At 46.4% G+C, this 25,019-nt stretch overlaps 1 protein-coding gene and 1 pseudogene across 1 annotated transcript in view; one reads left to right on the top strand and one right to left on the bottom strand.

Moving 5' to 3' along the window:
- Positions 1-25,019, top strand: part of LOC147718744 (UAP56-interacting factor-like) — a 443,554-nt gene that overhangs the window by 103,429 nt on the left and 315,106 nt on the right. The window lies entirely within an intron of this gene.
- On the bottom strand, positions 1,294-1,902 carry LOC147718745 (protein KTI12 homolog; annotated as a pseudogene).

Here is a 25,019-nt window from a genome sequence, read left to right as displayed (position 1 = left end):
TTTTAAACCCCAACTTTGTGTTTCTACAGTTAGTCTTCGCATATAATCCCAACTAGCAGAGACGATGTGTGACTCCTACACCTTAATATCCTCTTAGTCTTATGTATGATCAAGTGCATTGATTTGCACTACACACTTGAATGATTAATTGTATAATGTGTCTGCGATGTAAACGCTCTGACACCCTACAGTTTGATGTGTAGCACTATGTGTTACATTTTAAAAATGTGAAATGGCTATTTAAATTGTTGTTCATGTGAATACTAATTCGTACTGATACATCTGGCATTTTTACTGTGCATGTACATCTGATACATTTCGGAGTTGCACAGAATAAGTAAGTGAAAAGCTGTGTACCTTTTGTTTGCCCTTTACATTGCTATTTAGGTGTTGGGCTCCAGACACCGTCCAGCCAGGATTATACTCCAACAAAAACGTGTGGTTGAACGGTCTTCAACATGCAGGTTTTATCTTACCTGTGATTACCACTGCGGTTTCCAGCGCAATATCCTGGAGAGAATTGTCGTTTAACCACCACTCTTCCGGATGTATTTTCTTGAACATATAATCCCTGAAGAAGTTCTCCAAGCGTGAACGAAATGCATTGGTTGAGCTTAGTTTTTCTACTGACCCTTTGGACTTCATTGAACTGGCGCATCCCCACTGATAGCCATAGAAGCCATCAGACCAGATGGGAGACACCCAGTTTTTGAAGCTAAAAAACGCTTTATTTTAGTTTTCTTGCTCCTGAAAAGTCCTCTTCTTCAATGAACGTCTATGGTGAAAATGCACTCCCGCGATTTCACATATTAACAGTCACTTTCACTGAATTCTGCAATACTTACTATCGGTTCATCGTTGTGCAGGCAGGGGAAGGCAAAGTGATCAGGGGCCTCATGGGCTTCTTATTATTTTCTCCTGTTTTTTGGCCTGGACTGGGTGCGCATGGAATTCTGAGATTTCTCCAATAATTTTGCACAAATAAGGTTCAGGCTTACCTGCAGAGTCGTGACCTACAGGTGCCATCTCCACCATATCTTTCCAAGCCCATTACTTTCGGTCTACAGAGCCTACTACAAAAACGAGCAGATCTATTCCTCAGGACAATCCTTTGGCGAAGCCCAGGCCACGACAATGTGGATCTGGCAAACGGATTTTTCTCTTCAGTTGGTTAAAATAAATGTTTTTGCGGTCCAGAGTTGGGGAAAAAAGAAAGTTACATCTGCTTGTTTTAATGTCAATTTTTGTTTCAGAGTTATTCCATGATGACTGGAAGCAGCTTGACCGACTGTTCTAATGTATACTCTTGTTCAGGTACTGCACAAACATGTTGCCTAGTTGTGAGATGTTCTCATTCTGATGCATCTTCGCGTAGCTGATAAACGGACGTCTTGATTTTTGCAGCTCTGCTATGCTAAGGATTCTTGTAAGCTCTGTTTTCATTAGCTCCAGGCACAGTAATCCAGTTTCCTGGAACACTGGTTTTCTGGGATTTTAAACATATATGGCATAATTTTGGCCTGGTCATGCAAAAAATTTATGGATGAAAGCGGTTGTGTTTGTGTGCCTGGTTGGGAGGAGGGACTTTGCTGTGGAAAATGGCATCGCAAATGTCTTTATCCTCTTAGCAGCTATGGAACGTCCAGCTCCAGTGCTGAACGTTCCATTGCACAGGTGAGGTTTGAGGTAGTGGTGCCGTCGGCCGTTTGAATAGGCGCAGCACATAAGAGGTTAAATGGCAGCATGTCTTCTGTCTACACAGTGAACCAAGGATTGTCCCTGCGGTTCCTTGAATCAGGGGGCTTCGGAACGCTGTACAAGTGCATCAAATATTTGCTGTGCATACTGGTTTTCAGGCTCTCCGGTGTTATTTCACGCAGAGCTGACTTCAGTGGCTGTCATGAGCTACAAACAGTTCTGTCGGGTGAACAAAATCTCCTTGAGGAGAACTGTACAATAATATTTTTATTAAATACTAGAAGGGCCTATAAATAATCCTTCAAACATGTTGAACTTCTCCTGATTCGAAAAATATAATAATTTCAAGAAAATTATATCTACAAACCACTGACACAGCACAACCATTAACTTGTTTTAAATATAATATTTTCCATATATCAAAACATGTATATCTATTGTCATATTTCTTTTTTCAACGGCTGTCCAGAGAACATAAAGACCAACACATCACATTAACATATGCATAGTAAAAATCAGAAATCTCCCAGTAATCACATACACAAAAGGAAGACCTTGGAACCAAATATAATCAAAACGTCTCAAAACTGTTTTGTTCAGTATATCCTTATGTTCGAGGCATGTGGGCTGCTGAATTCATATCGGTGCATAGATCGCCGCATAGTGTTGGGTCCGGATGATTGCACATTGTTGTCCTGGAAGAGTCTTCGAAGTATCACGAGATAGGTGGCTCCTCCTCTGGACTACAGTGCGCATGGGCATCCCCTCCATCCTCAGATTGTTTTTTTCAGCCATTTGGTTCGGATGTTACTATCTTAGCTCAAGTTAGGAAAACTTTCTACAAGGCCAAAAGGCAGGAAAACTTTCTACAAGGCCAAAAGGCTTTCGACAGCGTCGGTATAGTTTCGTTTGGTACCGATAACTTTGCTTCGGAAGGACATCGAGGAATCTGCCGGTTTTCTTTCCATACTCGATCCAATCTTCGACCTACGATGGAAAGAAGCCCATTCAAACGGTGTCCACTTTGCAATGCAAAATACCCGCACATCGATGTCCATCCGGTGTGCAACAAGTGCCTGTCCCCGGATCACAACGAGGCCAACTGTATGGCCTGTGCCTGGTTCGGGTAGAAGAAAACTCTTCAGATTCGTCGCGCGGCTCGATTGTAGTCGCAGAAATCAGCGCCTGAGCCAGTAAACATCTTCCGGACCGAAGACGAGGAGGTCATTGATCTAGAGGATCAGGGTGAACATTCGGACCCTGCTTCGAGCCATAACTCCGAGTATGACGCCGAAGATGAGGAACTATTCGAAGAGGTAGAAAACGTTGTCGATGAGGTAGGAGACGACGCAGAGGCACTTGGGGCCGTAGAAGATAGCTCAGGCGAGGAGCTAGGCCTCACCGTCTATACAGGAGCCCGAGATAAAACACTCCATAAGGCTCAGGTCGAGGGATCGCCACAAGGCCTTACCCGAGATCTACAGACTCTAGCCCCGCATAAAGGCCCGGCTACGGACACATATAAAGAGCCATCGGTATAAAAAATGCCATTGGTCGATCCAAAGAAATCTAAACCGAAAGCTTTCACTGCCAAAACCGAAAGTGCAGCTACCTCTGGTCGGCTCCAAGGCCTCAAACCCCTCGGAGCCGAAGAAACAAAATAAGGACGTCGATACCGACAAATTCAGAAAGGTCATCGAGCCGAAGATTGGGGCGCCGAAGGCCAAAGTCAAGGCCGTCGAACTAGCTAAGTCAGCGCCGAAGGAAGTCGGCACGGACAATGAGTTCGACCCGAAAGAGGGGGTCGATCCCCGGTCGACGCCTGCGGCCAAGACAAAGACCGGCTCCAAGGACCCTGTCGAGTCGACGCTAACGACCCCATTCGTGTTCAAAGAGGTGTCGGAATCACTCCAACGCATCAGGGAAAAGGCTACGACGGTCGGACCGAAAAAGGCCCCAACCCCAAAGTTGGGCGGAACAGTTCCAACCACTCCGACACCAATCAAATTCGGGTTGCCACCGATGGTGCGACCGAAGATGTTCGAACCAAAAAAGGGTGTCGTAGCCAATAAAGGAGTGTCGATGGGACTACAGGCTACAGAAGAGCCTGAAGAACAAGAGTCAAGGCAGTTCATCGACTCGGACATTGGTAGATTGTCCTTGTATAAAAGGAAAATAATACCTGAAACGCCCATGGAGTCATATAGGATTCCACTAAAGAAAAAAAGGGATTCAACCACATCGCCAGCTCTTGTGGAACCTCTGCAATCCTATGGACAAGAACCTCACTCTTTTTCACCCACATACTCAGATGTGGATGCAGGGGATGACTAAGACGAGGATGACACTAATCATGTGGACACTGATCCTGATGATCAAACCCAACCATGGGCAGACCCTGCTGACCCAAAAAATCCACAAAATGCCCCTGACACTCAGGCATACAATGTGAAAACATCTCCTACTGAGGACACTACTGCCTTTAACGCCCTTATTGAAAGAGCGGCAGGTAACCATGATGTACAACTACATGCAGACCCGGTTGAAGAAGATTTTTTGTTCGACACCTTTTCCACTTCGGAAAGAACCGTCAAAACTCTGCCCATGCTCAAAGGGGTCCTCCAGCATGCTGGTGACATTTTTTTAAAAAAACACAAGGGCAAAGGTATTAAACCCTGGAATTGAAAAAAAGTATAGACCGTCACCTGTGGACCCTACTTGTATAAAAGGACAGTTGCCATTGGACTCATTAGTTGTTTCTAATGCATGAAAGAGGGCGAACTCCCAAACTACAGGTGACGCACCCCCTCCTGACAAAGAGTCAAAAGTACTGGAAACTTCAGGAAAAAGAGTGGCATCGCAGGCAGCTAACATCTGGTGCATTGCCAACACTCAGGCACTCTTAGCCAGATATGACCGGTCCCATTACGATACCCTTGAGACACTGTTGCAACACCTACCAGATCAGTACAAGGAGGGAGCAGAGCTACTGATCCAAGAAGGCAAGCTTATCACTAATGCTTCCATTAAGTGCGCGCTAGACGCAGCTGACACTGCAGCCAGGGCCATTAACACTAGCGTCATGCTAAGACGACATGCATGGTTGAGAATCTCTGGATTCAAACCAGAAATACAAACTACTATCCTCAATCAGGCGGTTAACCCGGACTACTTGTTTGAACCTGAGGTTGACACCACCCTTGAAGATTTAAAAAGACAACGAGACTGCAAAGTCTATGGGGGGCTCTGCAGTCACAGCAGTTTCGGGGTGGCTCCTTTCGTCGCTCCAATACTAGAGGACCTTCAAGAGGCCAACACCCACAGCAAACACAGTATAATAAAGGAGGTGCACAGACCACCTACATTAAACAGAACAGGGGTGGATACCGTGGAAACAACATCAAAGGCAGAGGAAGAGGAAACAACAATTCCAGATCCTCTGCCAATAAGAAACAGTGACGCCCTGTCACTGCCCCCGACCATATAACACCTGTCGGGGGGGAGACTCCAGCAGTTCCTGCCGGTCTGGAAATCCATCACCACAAACAGGTGGGTGAGAGACATTGTCCAGTACGGTTACTGTCTAGAGCTGATATCCACTCCACCCAACATACCACCAAGACACCGTCCTATGTCCGCAGAGCACTTGCACTTATTGCAGCAGGAGGTCGTCAGATTGCTGCAAAAGGGGCCATAGAGCTCGTGCCTGTAGAAGACCAAGGCTCAGGGGTGTACTCTCTGTATTTCTTAATACCCAAAAAGGATGGGTCTCTGAGACCCATACTGGACCTCAGGCCTCTAAACAGCTACATTCTGTCAGAGCATTTTCATATGCTCACTTTACAGCAGGTTCTACCGTTACTCAGTCAGGGAGACTTCCTCGCGACTCTAGATCTAAAAGATGCGTATTTCCATATACCCATACACCCATCACACAGACAGTATCTCAGGTTCACTATTCAAAATCAACATTATCAGTTCAAAGTCCTCCCTTTCGGAGTAACGACTGCACCCAGGGTGTTCACAAAGTGCCTGACGACAGTAGCGGCACACCTAAGGAGACAGCACATACATGTCTACCCTTATCTGGACGACTGGCTTATTCAAGCAAAGACGGCCCAGCAGTGTGCCAGCCACATGTCCCACACCATTCATCTTCTTCACAGTCTGGGATTCTCGCTGAATTATCCAAAGTCACATCTTCAGCCCGCCCATGTGCGACAGTACCTGGGCGCGACAATAAACACTCTCGCAGCCAAAGCTCAGCGAGGATAAACAGCATGCAATTGCTGATACAGAAGTTCAGACCCCAACACTCACTTCCAGCAAGAGTGTTCATGCAGTTGATAGGCATGATGGCCTCCTGCATCTTCATAGTCCCGCACGCGAGACTACATATGCGCCCGCTTCATGAGTGCTTAGCACGTCAGTGGAATCGGGCTCCAGGACAATGGAAAGACCTAGTGTTGGTGAGCGGTTGGACATACAACTCTCTGCATTGGTGGAACCCACAAAACCTTTGCAAGGGCCGTCCGTTCCAAGAGCCTGTACCACAAATAATACCGACAAAGGACGCATCTCTCCGAGGATGGGGAGCTCATGTACTCCATTACACAGGGACTATGGACAGCACAGCAAAAGGGAGGGACTATGGACAGCACAGCAAAAGAGGATGCACATCAACCGTCTGGAATTGATGGCAATCTTCATGGCAATTGAGGAAAATTAAATTTTGGTCATGATGTGTTCCCTAGCGCGTACCCCACCGACTCCATGTACCAGCTTAAAGTGCATGTAACTTCCCTCCTGTGCCAGCTATGAAGACGCAAATACATTTGCGTCCACCGTCAACTTGTCCTCTTTCAGATCCACCATGAATGGATTATATAGTCCGTTCCTAAGTATGCTATGCCACCGTCTTTTTGTAGTACACTTTTCACTTTTTCCTGCTCTAGCCAGAGTAGGCCCTGAATTCCTGCCATCTGAACCTCTTTTGTGGCTCCTGACTCTGCCCAGGCTACCTCTGTACTCGTGAACTCTGTCCTACATTCAGCGCGGCCCCTCGCGCTCAGCTCAAGCCTGCTTTCTGCCAAGACTGACTATAACCTTCGAGTTATCTGTTCCGCTCCCCGAGAATACATTCCTGCCTACTAGATCCTGTAAACATCCTCTCCAGCTGCAGAGTCAAAAGGCCGATCTGTCTTAATGCAAGTAATTCATAGCCTCCGTTGCCATGCTTCCATGGAAGGCCCCGTGCCCCACGCTTCATATGTAGACACTTAGGCGCTCATACACGCATCCACAGTTAGCATAGAACAGCCTCTACCCTAGAGACCTTTCTGCCCAGATAGTATAGTTCCTAAACATCAGATATCAGATATGATAGAAGTACAAGTTGATCTGACATGCCAGACTTCTGTCTCTCTCCGTCAGTGTAAATGTCAAGACCCCTGCACCCCGTCAATCACACGTCATGCAGCTGCGCGCGCATCCAAGCTTCCGATTTCTGCTGACATTACAACATTCTGTTAGCACCACCCCTTGGTGCCACCCACTTGCGTCACCTATCAGTGACGTTTCTAGCACACACCTCTAGTTCACGCCTAGTTTACGCCTCTTGATGATGTATTGGTACCACGTGTATACTGTTATCTTGTCTCCTCTCAGCTGTTACGCCTCTTACATTGAACCTTATGATGTAAATCAAGTATATAAGCTATGTATTGTCAATAAACGAGAGCGCGCTCATCTATCCCTTCTGACACCCCTGTGGTGGTCAGAACATGATATCCTGATTCCTTTATGAGGAATAAAACCCTTAGAAACTCTAACACCACGGACTCTGTTTTCTTTCCTTCTGATTGAGTTATCATTGATTAAGTACTTACCTGCATAGAAATTAAGAGAGTAAATTAATTATTTACGTCATTTTGGCGCCCGAATAGGGACCCCTCCCCCACCTCACGCGCCGGAAGGTGCGTTGCAATCCGTGTCCCCTGCCATCAGTTAGACGGACCACACGTGTACTGGCAGGATTTCCTGCATCCCCCTCTGACCCACGGAGGTGACGAAGACTGCGATCAGTGCCCAGACGAGGCGGTGAGGAGTGCGGAGGATCCCGACCAGAGCCCAGCCGAAAGAAGCAAGGTCCGAGGTGTGAAGAGGCCCACCAGTTTTCCGAAGTTTTCCGAAATTTTCCGAAGTTCCGAGTCGAGTCCAGTCGAGTTTTCCGAGGCCTTCTGTTTCCGTGCTTCCCGGTGAGTACCATTGCTGGGTCGTATCTAGACGGGTTTGGGTACGCAAGTCCGGTCTGCACTGTTTTTAGGCAGTGTATCTGTACTGTTTAGCAGTATATCAAGTCTTCCGAATTTCTGCACTGTTACACCAGTGTATCCGTACTGTTGAGCAGTACACTTAGTTAGCTATGTCTTCAATGTTTTCATGTGATTAATGTCGTGGTATGAATGTGACTGTTTAAACGTGTATTATTGTGTTTTTATATAATATAGCTGTTAAAGAGTATCAAGGAATAAAGATCTAGCATTCAGTAACAAGTAAGCAGGATGCCGTTCCTCAGCAAGTTAAAACAGATCGGAACTAGGAAAGGGTTACTAGAGGAAGAAATTCCTATCCCCCCTAGGGACACTCCAGGTAATTTTATGTATCTAAAACACGGCATAGATGCCATATTATATCTAGATTTATGGGCCGATTACACCAAGCACCTAGATGAGAGACACAGATGGCCTGTTACCGGAACGTGGGATGCCGAGTGCATCATGAGGGTAGAAGAAGCATTATGGAAAAAGAAAGCTAGACAATCTCAGAAGGACGCCATAGAGTTTTGGCGTAAGGAATCACGTAAGCGTGCTGACAAAGCACTCCGTAGAGAAGACAGACTTAAAGAATCAGATAAAGAACAAGAAAACGAACTAGTTACTGAAGGGATCCGAGTAAAAACAGAACAAATAGACCGTGCCCGAAATAATCTTGTAAACGGTATGTATCTTGCAGCAGATGGCCCATCCGAAACTGAATCAGAGATACCGAAAAACTTACCGACACCATTAGTTCCAACTAAAGTAATGCATAAAACTACTAAAGACATATTCCTGAATTCGTATCTAGAGGATGTAGCACCAGCTTACACCAATCTGCCTGTTCGTGCCCTGCCTACGGACAGGGATGGGGGTGGCACTGCGCCCCCAGATAATGTTCCGCCGGTACCGCGACAGACCTCCCCTGTTCCGCCACCTCCGCCACTTCCTCCACTCAAGATGGATCTACCGAAACCAGTACTACCTGATCTTACTAAAAGACAGATTCAAGTCCAGATACAGACTCCGCGGAGAGATAATGCCCAAGCATCCGCCTCAGGAGGTGCGACAGCGGGTCTACAGACCCCGCCACCGACACACAGATTGCATTTAAAGGACACACAGAATCCTTTCCAGTCTCCCTACTCACCCCGGCTTGAGGCATTCAAAGATAGGATGTCATTTTGCAGATATGATCCAGTACCCGGAAAAGACGATTTAATGGTATTAGCATCACTGCGCTTAAGATCTGCCACCGATAACTTGCTATGCTGTGTAGGAATGCAGGAAGCTCTCGACAGACTATACAAATTCATACAGACAGGGAAAGACCCCGACAGTGTCAAAGCTGCCATGTATAAACAGAAAGTTGACATTCAAAAACAGATACTACGATTCTTCATTAATTGTGTGATAAGAGAACGAGACAGGCCCGGGACAGATCAAAGTGAGTTAGACGCATTGAACAAGTGGGGCCAAAATATAGCAGAAGCAAAACATGACAAGGGGACTTGCATAGCCACTATGTCCCAGAAAATTAGAAAGGCAGTATTAACTGCACATCAGGAAGAAAATGATAAAACTTCCTCCGAGGAGGAAGATGAAGATGAAACATCAGGAAAGTCTACAGACATTATAGCATATGTAGGTAGGGGAAACTACCTTAGGAAAGGTGTCCGTCCGGAGAGCAAGAGAGTCCTTTTCTCTGCTTTAACAAATCCGAATTCTTCTGAGCATCAGTTCCAGGAAACTGATAAAAGGCTTCGAGATCGAGTAGGGTACCATGTACTCAATTCTATGGATGAACAGGAACTAGCCCGGTCAGCCGTGTTGTGGGCCGAAAACCCAGACATATATAATGACACGTTAGTGCAGACATTCTTGAACCTTTCCCCGGAAGAGCAGAAAATAGCAGGTGTATACATGATTCAGCACCTCCTCATCAAGTTCAGAAACCATCATTCTGATCCAGGTCCCTTACACGAAACATTGGAAGCACTACTCATGGATAGATGGAGAGGTTTTAGTACCAAATTAATACAAATAATTCTAGAACAACGACGCAAGTATAACACCTTCCTGAGCTCTGAATATGTTCCCGCCCCGCCTCCAGAAAGAAAAATGTACCACATGCAATGCGGTGGTGGCATTGAAAGTCAGAATCCCTTACGAGAAGTACATCCAGTTATGGGCGAGGATCATACCCTGAAACGTGTGTATGTTCACACACCACTGACTAAGTTAGAACTATTAGAAATGAAGAAATTAGTTCCGTGCCATGATAAAGACCCTGCGGGTTTTCACAGAGAGCTTAAAGACATGTTACTGATGGGAGATTACACGTATGATGATATTATGAAAATGTTAAAAGTACTGTTGCCCACGGGCATTTACGAGAAATTAAAGGAGAAGGATTGGGAAGTGGGAGAGTCAAAGATAGCATGGGCAGAAATAAAGAACGAAGAAAAGAGACGAGTCCCAGGGTTAGGCCTTGGGGATCTGACTAAAGCATTACCAGGTCTAATAGTACAGGTTCTGCCAAGATTATTGACAACTCGAAAGGAAGATTGGGACGCAATCTCGTCCTGTAAACAGAAACAAGATGAAGATACTAGTGACTTTTATTCAAGATTCGAGAAATGTTTCATTATCAATAGTGGTCTAAAAACTAGTAGCGAGTCATATCCACACCTTTTTGTAACAAAATTAGTAGAGAACGCCCTACCACTAGTTAAAAATAGAGTGTACAAGGTTGAAAGTACTTGGCAGGCAAATACGCCATCACAGATGTTGCAAATGTTACAATATCACCAGAATAGAATTAGGGAAGAACAAGATCAGGAACAGAAACGTATGAAAGACACGAAAATGAAAATGTTAGTAGCTCAGACAATTCCAGCCGAGGGTCATAGAAAAGGTGGGGCCCAGACCAATCATTCTGCCGCTCCCGTTAAAGGGACATGTAATTATTGCAAGCAGCCAGGTCACTACGTACATGAACCCAGTCCTGAAACATAACATCGAGACAGGTAAAACTAAAGAAAGACCACGTCCGCCTAGACATGAACAGGGTCATCAACAGACCTCACAGAACGAACAGCCAATGCAGAATACACAGCCTATGCATGATCAGTCCCATACAGTACAGACAGTAGCAGTACCGCAGCCACAGCATGCTCAGACACAGCCCGCTGCCGCAACTAGACAAGTATCACAACAGATGTACCAGTATGCCCAGTCGGCATACCCAGATTATCAGCGTTATACATGAAACAGCCTAGGGAGGGAAAGTGATTTGCCTCTTATTGAAATTCCTGTAGATCAAGAAGGTCCTTATGTACATAGTCACGTATTAGGAAAAGACAGAAAGTTTTTAATTGACACAGGGGCAAGTTGCACTACTATAAGTCATAATGAAGTCCCAGGGGCACCCCTCTCAGGCTCACAGAATGTTTCCCTTGGTTTTTCAGGACAGCCTATTGTAAATGAAGTATCAGAACCAGTACCACTAGCTGTGGGTCCATTATCTCGAGTTACAGATTTGTTACTTACGAAATCATGTCCCGAAAATCTGTTAGGAATTAAAACACTGAAGGCTCTAGGAGCTATAATTTGCTGTTCCCCGGAGGGAGTCAGACTCTTTCTGCGGGATTTCAAGGGTCATTATGTTCTACGTGACTTTGATGTCAGATTGAAAAATGTACCAGATCACTTATGGGCAAAAGGCCCAGCAGATGTAGGTTGTATGCATATCACACCATACCGTGTTACACTCAAGACAGGAGTTGTTTTACCCAGAATCAGACAATACAAGTTACCACCCGATGCTGTAGTGGCTTTACTGAACATCATTGAAGAGCTTATCGCCCAGGGAGTGGTCGTAGAGACCGACTCCAATATCTGTAATTCACCCATCATTCCAATTCTTAAACGTACAGACCGCAATGCACCGCCAGTATACCGGCTGGTGATTGATCTTCGAGAATTGAACAAATGCATTGTACCACAGTATCCTGTGGTCCCCGATATCTCCTCCCTGTTAACTGCCATTGATTCAGAAGCAACGTTCTTTACTGTAATCGATCTCAAGAACGCCTTCTTCAGTGTACCCATTGACCCGGAGAGCCAATATCTCTTCGGATTCAGTTTAAATGGACGAAGTTTCAAATTTTCCCGCGCACCTCAAGGATTTACAGAAAGCCCCAGCATCTATAGTCAAGCACTGAAAAGACAACTAGATTGTATCCAAATGCCAGTTAATACCGCTTTACTACAGTACGTCGATGATCTACTGATCACCGCACGAAGTGAGCCCGAATGTGAACAAGCATCTCTGATAGTTTTACATTTTCTGGCCGACAAGGGACACAAGGTGTCTCCTTCGAAGCTACAATTCTGTGTTCAGCAAGTTGTGTACTTGGGTCACTTGCTGTCCAAAGTGGGGAGACAGCTCACTCCCGATCGCATTCAGTTAATTGTAAACATGCCCCGACCCCAGTCACAAAAGGAAGTGCGGGCCTTCATAGGCCTCACCTCGTACTGCAGACAATGGATTCCTCAATATGCATTTCTAGCTAAACCACTCATCCAGTTAACGACACAGGAGGCAGCAACTTCGACTGTCCTCCCTTGGACTCAGGAACACACACAAGCCTTTGAGGAATTAAAGAAAGCTTTATGCCAAGCACCAGTTTTAGCGACACCATGTTACAGCAAACCGTTTACACTTTTTGTTACAGAACGTGACGGTACAGCATTGTCTGTCCTCACTCAAGATCAAGCAGGTTCACATAAGCCTTGCGCTTATTTTTCAAGCACATTGGATTCAGTAGCACAGGCACTCCCTGCATGCTTAAAGTCAGTAGCAGCAACAGCGTTAGCAATCAGACAAAGCGACTCAATTGTTTTAGGTCATCAGTTAACAGTACAAGTTCCACATTCTGTAGAGGTTCTGTTAAACAGAACCCAGACTCAACACTTGACTATAGCACGACTGACAGGTTACGAATTGACATTATTCCAGCCACACATAGAAATCAGACGCTGCAGTATCTTGAATCCAGCAACATTGTTACCTACAGTTATGACAGATCCAGCTCCACATGATTGTATAGAGATTATTAATGCAGTAACAAAGCCCAGACGAGATTTAACAGATGTTCCATTGACAAATCCAGACCTGACACTTTATGTGGATGGTTCATGCATGAGAACAAGTACAGGAGAGTTAGTGGCCGCGTATGCCGTGACCACTGAAACTGAAGTTAAAGAAACAAATCGTATTGATACATTGTCTGCCCAAGCAGCAGAGCTCATCGCTCTGACCCAAGCCTGTATTCTAGCGAAAAACAGAAATGTTAACATATACACAGATTCCCGTTATGCGTTCGGAGTCGTACACGACTTCGGCATGCTCTGGCAAGAACGAGGTTTTCTGACCTCTCATGGTACAAAGATACAGCATGGTCCTCTCATTCAAGCACTGCTAGAAGCAATACATCTGCCTTCAGCCATATCAGTCATGAAGTGTAAAGCACATACTAAAGCCACAGATTCTGTTTCCCAGGGTAATGACCTGGCAGATCAGACAGCAAAACATACAGCACTGACTCACACTCAGGCAACTGACACGACAAAGATAACAGATCCGACAAACTGTATGACAGTCAGGGATCCCACACTAGATGTTATTGACATTCAGACACATGCTACTGCAGACGAAATAAAGAAATGGACCGAACTAGGAGGGATCCAGACAGATCAAGGTTGGATGACGAAGGGAAAATCTACATGGTTTCTCCCTGACTCTATGGTTCAAGTCATGATAAATACAGCACATAGTCCTGCCCACCTAGGAGAGAAAGCAATGCTAGACAGTTTGCAAAATCTCTGGAACAATAAACACTTACGAGCAGCCGCAAAACAGAAAGTGCGTACTTGCATGATCTGTTGTCAGTTCAATCCAGGTAAAAGCGTCCCTGTAGAGCAAGGTGGATTTCATCCTCCCGATCACCCTTTTGAAGTCCTCCAGATGGATTATATCCAGATGGACCGTTGTCGAGGATTTAAATATGTTCTCGTAGTTGTCTGTGCTCTGTCCCGCTGGACCGAAGCATACCCAGTCCCAGATTACACTGCTCCGACCACTGCCAAACAGTTGGTTCGTGAATTTTTCCCACGGTACGGCTTGCCCCGTGTCGTGTACTCAGATAACGGTCAGCCATTCTCGTCTGCCCTAATGAAAGAAGTTTCCTTGTTATTGGGATACCAGTGGAAGTTCCATTGTGTCCGACATCCAGAAGCCGCAGGCCTTGTTGAGAGGCATAATCAGACATTAAAGATTCGCCTTGCCAAAATATGTCAGGACAAAGGGGTCGACTGGATAGTCGCCCTGCCGGTGGCACTATTCTATATGAGAATGGTCGCCCATTCGAGATCAGGGCTATCTCCGTACGAAGTGGTCTTTGGCAGACCACCGAATATGTGGGGGACGCCCATTCCTAAAAAGATAACCGATGTTGATTCTAATATGTTGACAGATTACCTTGCCTCCTTGATGTCTGCACTCCAATCATGTCGTTCACAGGTTGCCGCAGCCTTCCCTGACAACACCGATGTGAAGGAGCATGACGTCCGCCCCGGAGATGTTGTTTTAGTCCGAAACTTCGACAGGAAAAGTCCGTTGGAGCCCCGCTGGAAATCTCCAAAGACCGTTCTTCTTACAACAAAGACCGCAGTCAAATTGGAAGGCAGAAAGGGGTGGGTCCACCTAAGCCATATCAAAACATTCCCAGGACTGAAACCGGAACAAGACACACCCACCCCCACCAGAGACTGTGATCGCAAAGACTTTACCGAAGTCAAAAGAGAAAAGACTCCTCAAGAACAATACCGTATGAAATTACGATCTAGCAAGTCAGACAGTTTAATTGTTTAAGTCCTCCCCTAGGTGAATCGGTTAAATAGTTTCTGACATGTATCCCCTAGATCGAGTTAGAGAGAGAGAGGAAAAGAAAAGAACATACTGCAAATCACTTCGTAGTCACTGTATAGTGACACTAATAATAATGTTTATTCTCAGTATATTAATTATTATTGCTAGCATCTTGTTACCTATATACTATCCTATCTTCAAGCGTGAACAATCTGCTTACAATGTCTCTGCTGAACACACTTTTAGTGAGTTACCTCCTCATGAGCTTTCCTACAGACTCGCGCTGCGCAACAATACATTCATTAGTATGTTACACCATTCTCATCAAACTAACAATGCTACAAATTGCTGGATATGTGGCCGACTCCCTCCCTACCAGAATTACAAGGGAGCACTGCCTCTCTTTCCGTATCCGTTCTCTCACAATGGCTCCTGTGGAGCATGGTTTAAGATAATTAATTCTTTAGATCCCGACATTGCTGTTTTCGATGGGGGTTGGGTTTGGGGAAACCTGAACTTGGTCCTACTAGACGTCTGTTACCCGGATAAGGAGGGACTCCCCATTAGAATAGGAACTGATCTAGAAAATGAAGTATATGGATTAGGTAATTATACAATTAGCCTTATGATTCTTACTGTCGAATCCGAAGCCACACCAGTTCTACCTATTATGTCAGTACTGCCAGTCACTGGTGAATTATGTATCAAGAAGAAAGGTTCAGTACACTTAGGTCATAGTAAATGCACTACTGTGGTCGAATTCAGTGATGATGGAAAATCATCTTTCAAAGCTATCAGTCATTCTTACTTTGTTTGTGGTCATACCGCATACATTCGCCTACCTCCAGATTGGGATGGTACCTGTTACATTGCATTCCTTTTGCCACCTGTTTTTCTAGCCCCTTCTGATTACCATAGAAATAGCAATCTAGTAAAGAATAGACCCAGAAGAGATGCCCCCCTTGTCGACTACACAGAAACGGCATGGGAACAGTACACTGATTTTAATAAAGGATTCTTTTTCTTCTTAGGCCCTGTCCAGAATAGTAAATTAATACGCAGATTAACTAGAACACTTGAAGCCGTAGTAAATGAAACTACCTCCGCCTTAGGTAACTTAACAGAAGAGCAGTCCGCTATGCGGGTTGTTGTCCTTCAGAATCGTCTTGTAATTGACGTCATCTTGGCAGATAGAGGTGGAGCCTGTAAGGTCATCGGGTCAAGCTGCTGTGTTTTCATTCCACAGAATGCACCATCTGTATATCAAGCTATCACCCGTCTTCATAAAATTGCAAATCAGATACATCAGAATCCAGGCACCTGGACTTGGTCCGGTTGGTTCTGGACAACGTTAACAGCTTGGGGATGGAAGATCCTATCCTTCCTAGGCATTGGCCTAGTCCTAGTATTCAGTTGCTGCCTGTGCCTGCAGTGTGGGCCAGCGATCTGTGGACTGTGTGCCACCTCTTGTATTGAACATTCTAGTTTCCACTCAAAACGTAACCGAAAGAAAGAAGAACAAATGATGTTACAAGAACAGACTGATCGATTCATGAGGATCGATATTTCATGAAGGGTCCGTAGGGAACAAGGAGGGAATGAGGAAAATTAAATTTTGGTCATGATGTGTTCCCTAGCGCGTACCCCACCGACTCCATGTACCAGCTTAAAGTGCATGTAACTTCCCTCCTGTGCCAGCTATGAAGACGCAAATACATTTGCGTCCACCGTCAACTTGTCCTCTTTCAGATCCACCATGAATGGATTATATAGTCCGTTCCTAAGTATGCTATGCCACCGTCTTTTTGTAGTACACTTTTCACTTTTTCCTGCTCTAGCCAGAGTAGGCCCTGAATTCCTGCCATCTGAACCTCTTTTGTGGCTCCTGACTCTGCCCAGGCTACCTCTGTACTCGTGAACTCTGTCCTACATTCAGCGCGGCCCCTCGCGCTCAGCTCAAGCCTGCTTTCTGCCAAGACTGACTATAACCTTCGAGTTATCTGTTCCGCTCCCCGAGAATACATTCCTGCCTACTAGATCCTGTAAACATCCTCTCCAGCTGCAGAGTCAAAAGGCCGATCTGTCTTAATGCAAGTAATTCATAGCCTCCGTTGCCATGCTTCCATGGAAGGCCCCGTGCCCCACGCTTCATATGTAGACACTTAGGCGCTCATACACGCATCCACAGTTAGCATAGAACAGCCTCTACCCTAGAGACCTTTCTGCCCAGATAGTATAGTTCCTAAACATCAGATATCAGATATGATAGAAGTACAAGTTGATCTGACATGCCAGACTTCTGTCTCTCTCCGTCAGTGTAAATGTCAAGACCCCTGCACCCCGTCAATCACACGTCATGCAGCTGCGCGCGCATCCAAGCTTCCGATTTCTGCTGACATTACAACATTCTGTTAGCACCACCCCTTGGTGCCACCCACTTGCGTCACCTATCGGTGACGTTTCTAGCACACACCTCTAGTTCACGCCTAGTTTACGCCTCTTGATGATGTATTGGTACCACGTGTATACTGTTATCTTGTCTCCTCTCAGCTGTTACGCCTCTTACATTGAACCTTATGATGTAAATCAAGTATATAAGCTATGTATTGTCAATAAACGAGAGCGCGCTCATCTATCCCTTCTGACACCCCTGTGGTGGTCAGAACATGATATCCTGATTCCTTTATGAGGAATAAAACCCTTAGAAACTCTAACACCACGGACTCTGTTTTCTTTCCTTCTGATTGAGTTATCATTGATTAAGTACTTACCTGCATAGAAATTAAGAGAGTAAATTAATTATTTACGTCACAATGAAGGCTTTCAAAGTACACTTGTGCAACAAGGTAGTGTTGATCCGGACGGACAACATGACTGCCATGTACTACATACAAAAGCAGGGAGGAACACACTCTCCACAGTTGTCTCATCTGGCTCAGAGCATGTGGAAGTGGGCCATTCAAAGGAACATCTTCCTCATGGCGGAACACCTCCCGGGCAAAGACAACCAGATGGCGGATCTGCTCAGCAGGCACAGCCACCAGATGCACGAGTGGGAGATACACCCATCAGTACTCCAACCGTACTTCCAGCAGTGGGGTCATCCAGAGATGGACCTGTTTGCCACAAGGGAAAATGCAAAATGTCAAAGCTTCGCCAGCAGGTTCCCACATCCACAGTCGCAGGGTAATGCGATATGGATGAACTGGTCAGGCAAATTTGCGTACGCTTTTCCCCCAGCACCTCTAATACCGCTAGTGGCACGCAAACTGAGGCAACACTCGATGACACTCATCCTGGTTGCTCCAATGTGGGCACGCCAACCATGGTACACCACGTTTCTAGAACTATCCGTGGTACCGCATCAAAGGCTGCACCTCACACCCAAAATTTTGACGCAGAGCCATGGCGACATTCAGCATCCAGATCTGCAACAGCTCAACCTGGCGATCTGTCTCCTGAAGTCTTTGAATTTGGCTACCTCAACTTGCCGCCTGAATGTATGAATATCATCAAGGAGGCAAGACTGCCCACAATCAGAGCATGCTATGCAGCTAAATGGAAAAGGTTTGTCATATATTGTAACAACAATGACATAAACCCACTGGATGCATCTATTCAAAACATTATCTGTTATTTGTTGCACTTATACAGATGTAATCTGGCGTACACTTCCATTCATATACATTTATCCGCAATAGCAGCTTATCTTCAAAACAGGCAGCACCTCTCACTATTCAGAGTGCCTGCCATTAAGGCTTTTCTGGAAGGACTCAAGAGTGATCCCTCCCAGACACCCACCTTCACCAGTCTGGAACCTTAATGTGGTCCTCACCAGACTGATGGGACCCCCTTTTGAACCTCTACACTCTTGTGAGATTCAGTTTCTAACCTGGAAAGTGGCTTTCCTAGTAGCCATTACCTCACTACGAAGAGTTAGTGAACTCCTGGCACTAACCATTCTAGAGCCGTTCATACAAGTCCACGCAAATAGTTGTACTACGCAACAACCCTACATTCATGACTAAGGTGATTTCTGGTTCCACATGAACCAGACCATAGAACTGCCAGTTTTCTTTCCTAATCCAGAAAATGTCGCAGAGGGATACCTACACACATTAGATGTCAAAAGGGCTCTTATGTACTATATAGACAGAACAAAGGATTTCAGAAAAACAAAACAGCTTTTTGTTGCATCTTCTCCACAACACAAAGGCAACCCCATTTCCAAAGCGGGGATAGCCAGGTGGATCTTTAAGTGTATACAGATTTGCTATGCTACGGCTAAACCACACTAACCATTCCACCAAGAGCACACTCCACACTTAAATTAGGAGGGTCCATGGCTTTCCTGGGGAATATTCCTTTAGAAGAGATATGTAAGGCAGCCACATGGTCCACCACACATAAATTTACGAAACACTACTGCGTAGATGTGCATTCTAAACAGCAGGCAGCTGTAGGACAGGCTGTTCTCAAAACTCTTTTTCAGACTGCTGCAGCTGGCACGGGCAGCCGCCGCTAACAGGAGGGACTGCTATGTAATCTATGCACAGATATGAATTCAGCACCCCACATGCCTCGAACCGAATATGCTACTTACCAGGATGCATCTGTTCTTGGCATGTAGGGCTGCTGACATTCATATCGCCCACCCTCCTCCCCGGCGTCTGTAGCAGCTGTAGCATTCAGAATTACTATGTAGCATGGACATCACTCACTGTATTACACTCCATCTCTGCCACAATGGCGAAAAACAATCTGAGGATGGAGGGGATGCCCATCCGCACTGTAGTCCAGAGGAGGAGCCACCTATCTCGTGATACTTCGAAGACTCTTCCAGGACAACAATGTGCAATCCTCCTGACCCAACACTAGGCGGCGATCTATGCACAGATATGAATGTCGGCAGCCCTACATGCCAAGAACAGATGCATACTGGTAAGTGGCATATTCAATCTTCTTTACATATTCCAAGGATAGGTGACATTCCAGATTCCAATTTAAAATAACTTGCTTCGAACTTTATTAGGTGCACAAGGGCAAAAGTAAATGTCTACTTGTCCGCAGGACTAAGTAGACAATGAAACTTCTTGTCTGCAACCAGAATCCTCAAGTTCTGAACTGGCCCCTTATTATGATGATTTTCTCCAGACTGTTTGCGATTGAGTAAGTATGTGCACTTGGTCATGCACTCTTAAGTTTCTCAGTTAGCTCTGTTCACAGCCGGCGTGCACGTTTTCCGTAATAGAGCTGCGTCTGGAATGAAATTTCTTGGAAGCACAGCCAGGCTTCGGACCAGTTGTGTATAGAGAAGCAGATAGCCAAGTCTGGAGTACGTTTTGTGTGTCACAGAACAAGTAGCCCCTCTCGTTCCCCTCTCCCCCCCACCAAAGCACCGCCCCTTCCCGGAAGGTTTAGTGTCCTCCAAGCATCCACTAACCCCATGTTTTCACATAGAGGTCCTGCTGTTGAAAGGGTTGTCCTCCCTCTCTTCTCTGATTGGTCCGCATTCACGCTTCACGAGGTCACCTAGTATCATTATTGGCACGCAGCCAGAGTACTGATGGTCTCTATCAGAAAATGCTCTTGACACTGGTTAGGGCTATGAAAGCTAATGCGATCGGATTTTCTCTGAATGTTACCTTAATTGCTAACCATTGGCCCACTTTATCTTTCAGTGGCACCACTAGCGGACATCTACAACGGTTTAGAATCCCTTCACCTGTGGACTTCCACTCCCCTCAAGAAACGTATTGGCAAGAGAAATCCTAGGATTTCAAGCAAATTAGGTCTCACTGCAATAGCTGGGTCTCTTGAATGACTTGCACATCAGGGTTAAGTAGTTATTTTGTGGAGAGACGTTTAAGCTGGTTATTAAGGCCTCCGATGGTATGTGGATATGGTTTGCGTCACGAGTGATGTATTTGGCTAGTAAGTGATTGTACCGCACCTAGAGTGTGGGAGGCGTAGCAAAGGTAGCACAAAGCTGGCATGCCCCCCCTTCCATAAACCCCCAACATCCCTGGGATAAATATGAAACATATCAACAGTTAACCAAATGAGGCGTCACACCCCTGCAAGTAAACTAAGAATGAGACAAAAATATAATTCCTCAATGCCCTGTATGAAGAGAGCATAAGACAGGAGGAAGGAATAGTAAGAATATAAGAATATAAAGTATTAGGGGAGTAAAGCCGCTGTCGACTTCAGCACAAGGAAGGTTTAGCCCCTGCAAGCGGTAATTGATTGACTTACACATTGTGTCTGTACCCCTTTGAGGTCCCGTATTGGAAACTGTCGCACAGCTGCTTTTGTGCTGATCAGGAGTCTCCTCCCCTTAACACTCTGGTATTGGACAAGGAGATCGTCGCTCAGGCTCCATTATTTCTGTCACTCTTTGGATTTTCTCCAAGTCGGTCTTACGCTCTGCTAATATCTCTTTTCCCCTCTAGAGTTCTTTGAACACCTCAGACCTTCACCATCTTCCATCTAAGGCTTTTCGGTTTTGGTAGATCTGAGGCTAGAGTGGTATCTGTGTCAGGGAGAGGCAAATTAACCACTCGCCCTACTTCCTCTATCAATTTGATGGCCCTCAATTTGCTCTGCCGCTCAAACAAGAGCTTGAAGGGATGGCGCCAGCTGTAGTGGACATTGATGTGACATGCCGTAAAATTCTACGCCTGATATGAATCATCACTGAGAGGTCTTCAGACTATCATTATAGAGAATGGGTCGTCCTTGTTGCGCTGCCTTCAGAATTGTTTCTTTTTCCTCAGTGGTGAAAGCAGACAAAAATATCTGGAGGTAGCTTTGATATCATTGCCTGGGCCTGCTATATGGGCTCGGTCAATACGGAGGTCGTCAGATCAATGCTCCCTCGGAAGTATCTCAGCTAGGCTCTGGATGAACCCTTCAGTGCCTCTGCATTCATTGCTCAGTGGGACCCCTCTGAAACAAATATTGCATCTCCGGAAACTACTTTCAATATACTACTGTTTTTCTTAGTGGGTGATTAGCTGTTCAGTACCAGTCACCACCCGTGAACAGTATTCCTGTATAGGTGGTTCAGGTCTATACTTTTTACTACCTTCTCATGTTTTCCTCTTGTGCTACTCATGCGTGGAGTTGTTCTGTTTTTAATTCCCTCACACCGCCCACACCTATGCTTCCTCCTTTCTCTGGCACTCGGTTGGGTTCTCTTGGTGCTACAGTTTTTCAATCTCTGGAGTGTGTGTGTGGTGAACTTTCTAATGGCCGTTCACTTCTAGTCCCTTGTCTTGCAACATGTTGCTTCAATATTGTGGTTCTTTTAATTTCCCTTCTTTGGTGACAAGCTGTGCCTCAGTTCTCATATCTTTTGTGCCGCTGTTGTTGCCCCCTCGAGGGAGGGCAAGGCTTAGCAATTTGTTGGGCCCTTGCTCGCAGTAAGTACTCTGTGGGCTCCCTTTAGATCCTCTGTGTACTGGGTGCTTTTTCAATTATTTTATTCTTTAACACATACTTTTCCTGTGCTATCGCAGTTTTTTTGCACGGCTCCGCGTTGTGGCACGGAAAAGTTTCCTGTGGAAAACTGACGTCAGCACACCAGGAGGGGTTTATATGACTCCATTGACGTCACTTCCGTGGACGACGTCAAGACGGAGCCAGGCGATGTAGCCTCCCGGTGTGCAGAGGTATTGCCTTTACATGTACCTGCATGAGGGGCGAAGAGTAGTCCCACGATCATCTCACACCATCCCCTTGGTGAAAGCTTAATGTATCGGCTAAATGTTCAAACAAAAAGTCTTTGTCACACCCCTGTGCGGACGTTGGGCAGTGTTTAATTCACAACATTTCAATCACAAGCGTTTGACCTTTGCAGTCAGGTCAGCCAGCATTTTGGCCCCGCCATTCGCCTCGCGGAGTCTCTCCCCATAGCACTTACATAATCACAGGGCCAAACCTTATCCTCAGTGTCCGCCTTTTGCCTGCGTTGTATCCTCTGTTGAGCTGAAGTCCTGGGACGCGTTCCCCACCATCTGCTGGTGTTGCTTCTTGCCTTGTTCTTTAGGCCCGGATGCCGGGCGCCATCCCGCAAGCCAGCCGTGGGCTTCCCCCGGTGTCTCGAGGAACCAAAGTTTTCCCTCGGCCTCTACTCGCAACTTTGCCGGAAATAGCATGGAGTACTTTAGCTCTCTGGTTCTCATTTCTTTCTTAACCTCCAGAAAGCTGCAACGTTGCCTAATCACTGCCGACGTGTATTCGGTTAAGAATGTAACAGTGTAGTTCTCGAGACGAATCAGAGGCGCAATACGCTCGGTCTGGAGGAACGCGTCGCGATCAAGGAAGTTGAAGATAAGGGCAAGTATAGGCGTGGGGGGGGAGGCTTTCGTGGTCTGCTACACGGGACTCAGTGGGCCCTTTCTACTGAAAAGAAATTGGACAAACCTCAGGGTTTTGGCTGATTCTTCATGAAGACTTCTACAAAGAAGTCAAGTGCAGGGCCCGCCTTTTTCGGTACGCCAATAATACGGACATTTTTGCGTCTCGAGCAGCCTTCTTCGTCGTCAAGCTTGGCTGCCATTAGCTTGTTATCCGCTCTAGTTGCCTTATTTGGCGCTGCAGGACGGCTATGTCTGTCGAGAGGGTACTCATCATGGTTTCAACCTCCGTCATCCTCGCGGTCATTTTCTGGAAGTCAGCGCGGATCAACGAAATGTCCGTAGAGATCGACCCCACAGTAGTGTGGAGCTTAGTCAGAGTAGTCATGATATCAAGCAACGTAACTTCTGCGGTTCCTCTTTCGCAAGGCTTTCCCCCTGCTCATCTTGCGATCCTGTGTGATCCGGTGTATCTTTGTTGTACATGTATTTGTCCAGCTTAAGTTGCTGCACAGTTCTTAGACCCTGGCCCCCCATTATAGCTCGTCCTCCGTGGAGCACTTTACGGAGTGCGGGCGAGCGTCCGTATTCGCCGCTGCCTGCCGCATTACTAGCCGTCCTGCGCGGCCTTCCGGTTTTCCTGCCACCCTCACCCCGCAGCAAGAGCCTGGGAACGTGTCTGGAGGGGGGGCTACCTGGGGTACTGGTGTAGCTGTGCACTTAAGTCCTTTATTTGTGCTGCAATGCACCACGGTTCCAAGATACCTTGGCGCTTTTAGTGCTGCCTTTCTTTGTCTAACTCTGGAGGTTCAACGGCTGTGCTCTCCCGATCACTTCAGACCTCTGCTTCACTAGTTGTAATCGACAACACCGAAAATGCGCAAGGTTTCTTGCAAAACACAATTACATTAGCTGGGCCGGCTGTGTATTGTATTCAGTGCCGTGTTAATGGCAAGGAGGCACTTGGTGTAGTACAGAGGTATATGCAGGGAATGTCTTTTGCACCCTCCCGGGGAGCAGTACTTCTCCAGTCCCAAATTCTGGTGAGTGCACACTCCGTCCACCCTGCGTGAATGGGCAATGCGTGGGTGAGTGCCCAAAAGTCTACTGTGCTCAAACTGAGGCGGCAGGTCGCAAGCAGGCCTCCGTGACCGGCGCTGGTATCTGCAGCGACAGTCATTGCGTCTCTTATCCTTGATCGGGTCTTTAATGCTGCTCCTTGCTCCACGCCGCCTCCATGGATGATCCGTCACCCCTGCGGGTCCGCCCCTCGCTCACTCGCGGCTCTTGCGGCTTGTCACAGCTCCACACTGCCCGCCCAATCGCACGTTGTTCATGCTTTGGGTGTAGTTGCTGCCACAAAATCAGTCGAATGCTGCCTGTTCTTTTTCGGCGAACCGGTCGGTGCTGCCCTCAGTACTCTGCAGCCCCTGGGCCACCATACTTCGAAGGCCGTGTCTCTTGCACACGACGTAGGCAGCTGATTATTATGTGCACGGGGCTCAAAGACCACTCATTCGTGCCCGCAAGGCTTCCAATGTCTCATCCGCTATCTGGAAGGCGTCCTGCGCCGCTGGATCAATGATCGGATCGATGGGGATGGTGCTACGGTCGCAGAGCCTCTCTAGGCAGTAGCCATAGGCAGCAGTCATTTGCTTTGGCTGCTAGCCACACCCCCATGGCTACATTTTGAGTTTTTGGAAAAAA

Source organism: Lissotriton vulgaris, chromosome 4_1, assembly GCF_964263255.1.
Source record: "Lissotriton vulgaris chromosome 4_1, aLisVul1.2, whole genome shotgun sequence".
Taxonomy (NCBI): Eukaryota; Metazoa; Chordata; class Amphibia; order Caudata; family Salamandridae; genus Lissotriton; species Lissotriton vulgaris.
This window is presented reverse-complemented; position numbering and strand designations above follow the sequence as displayed.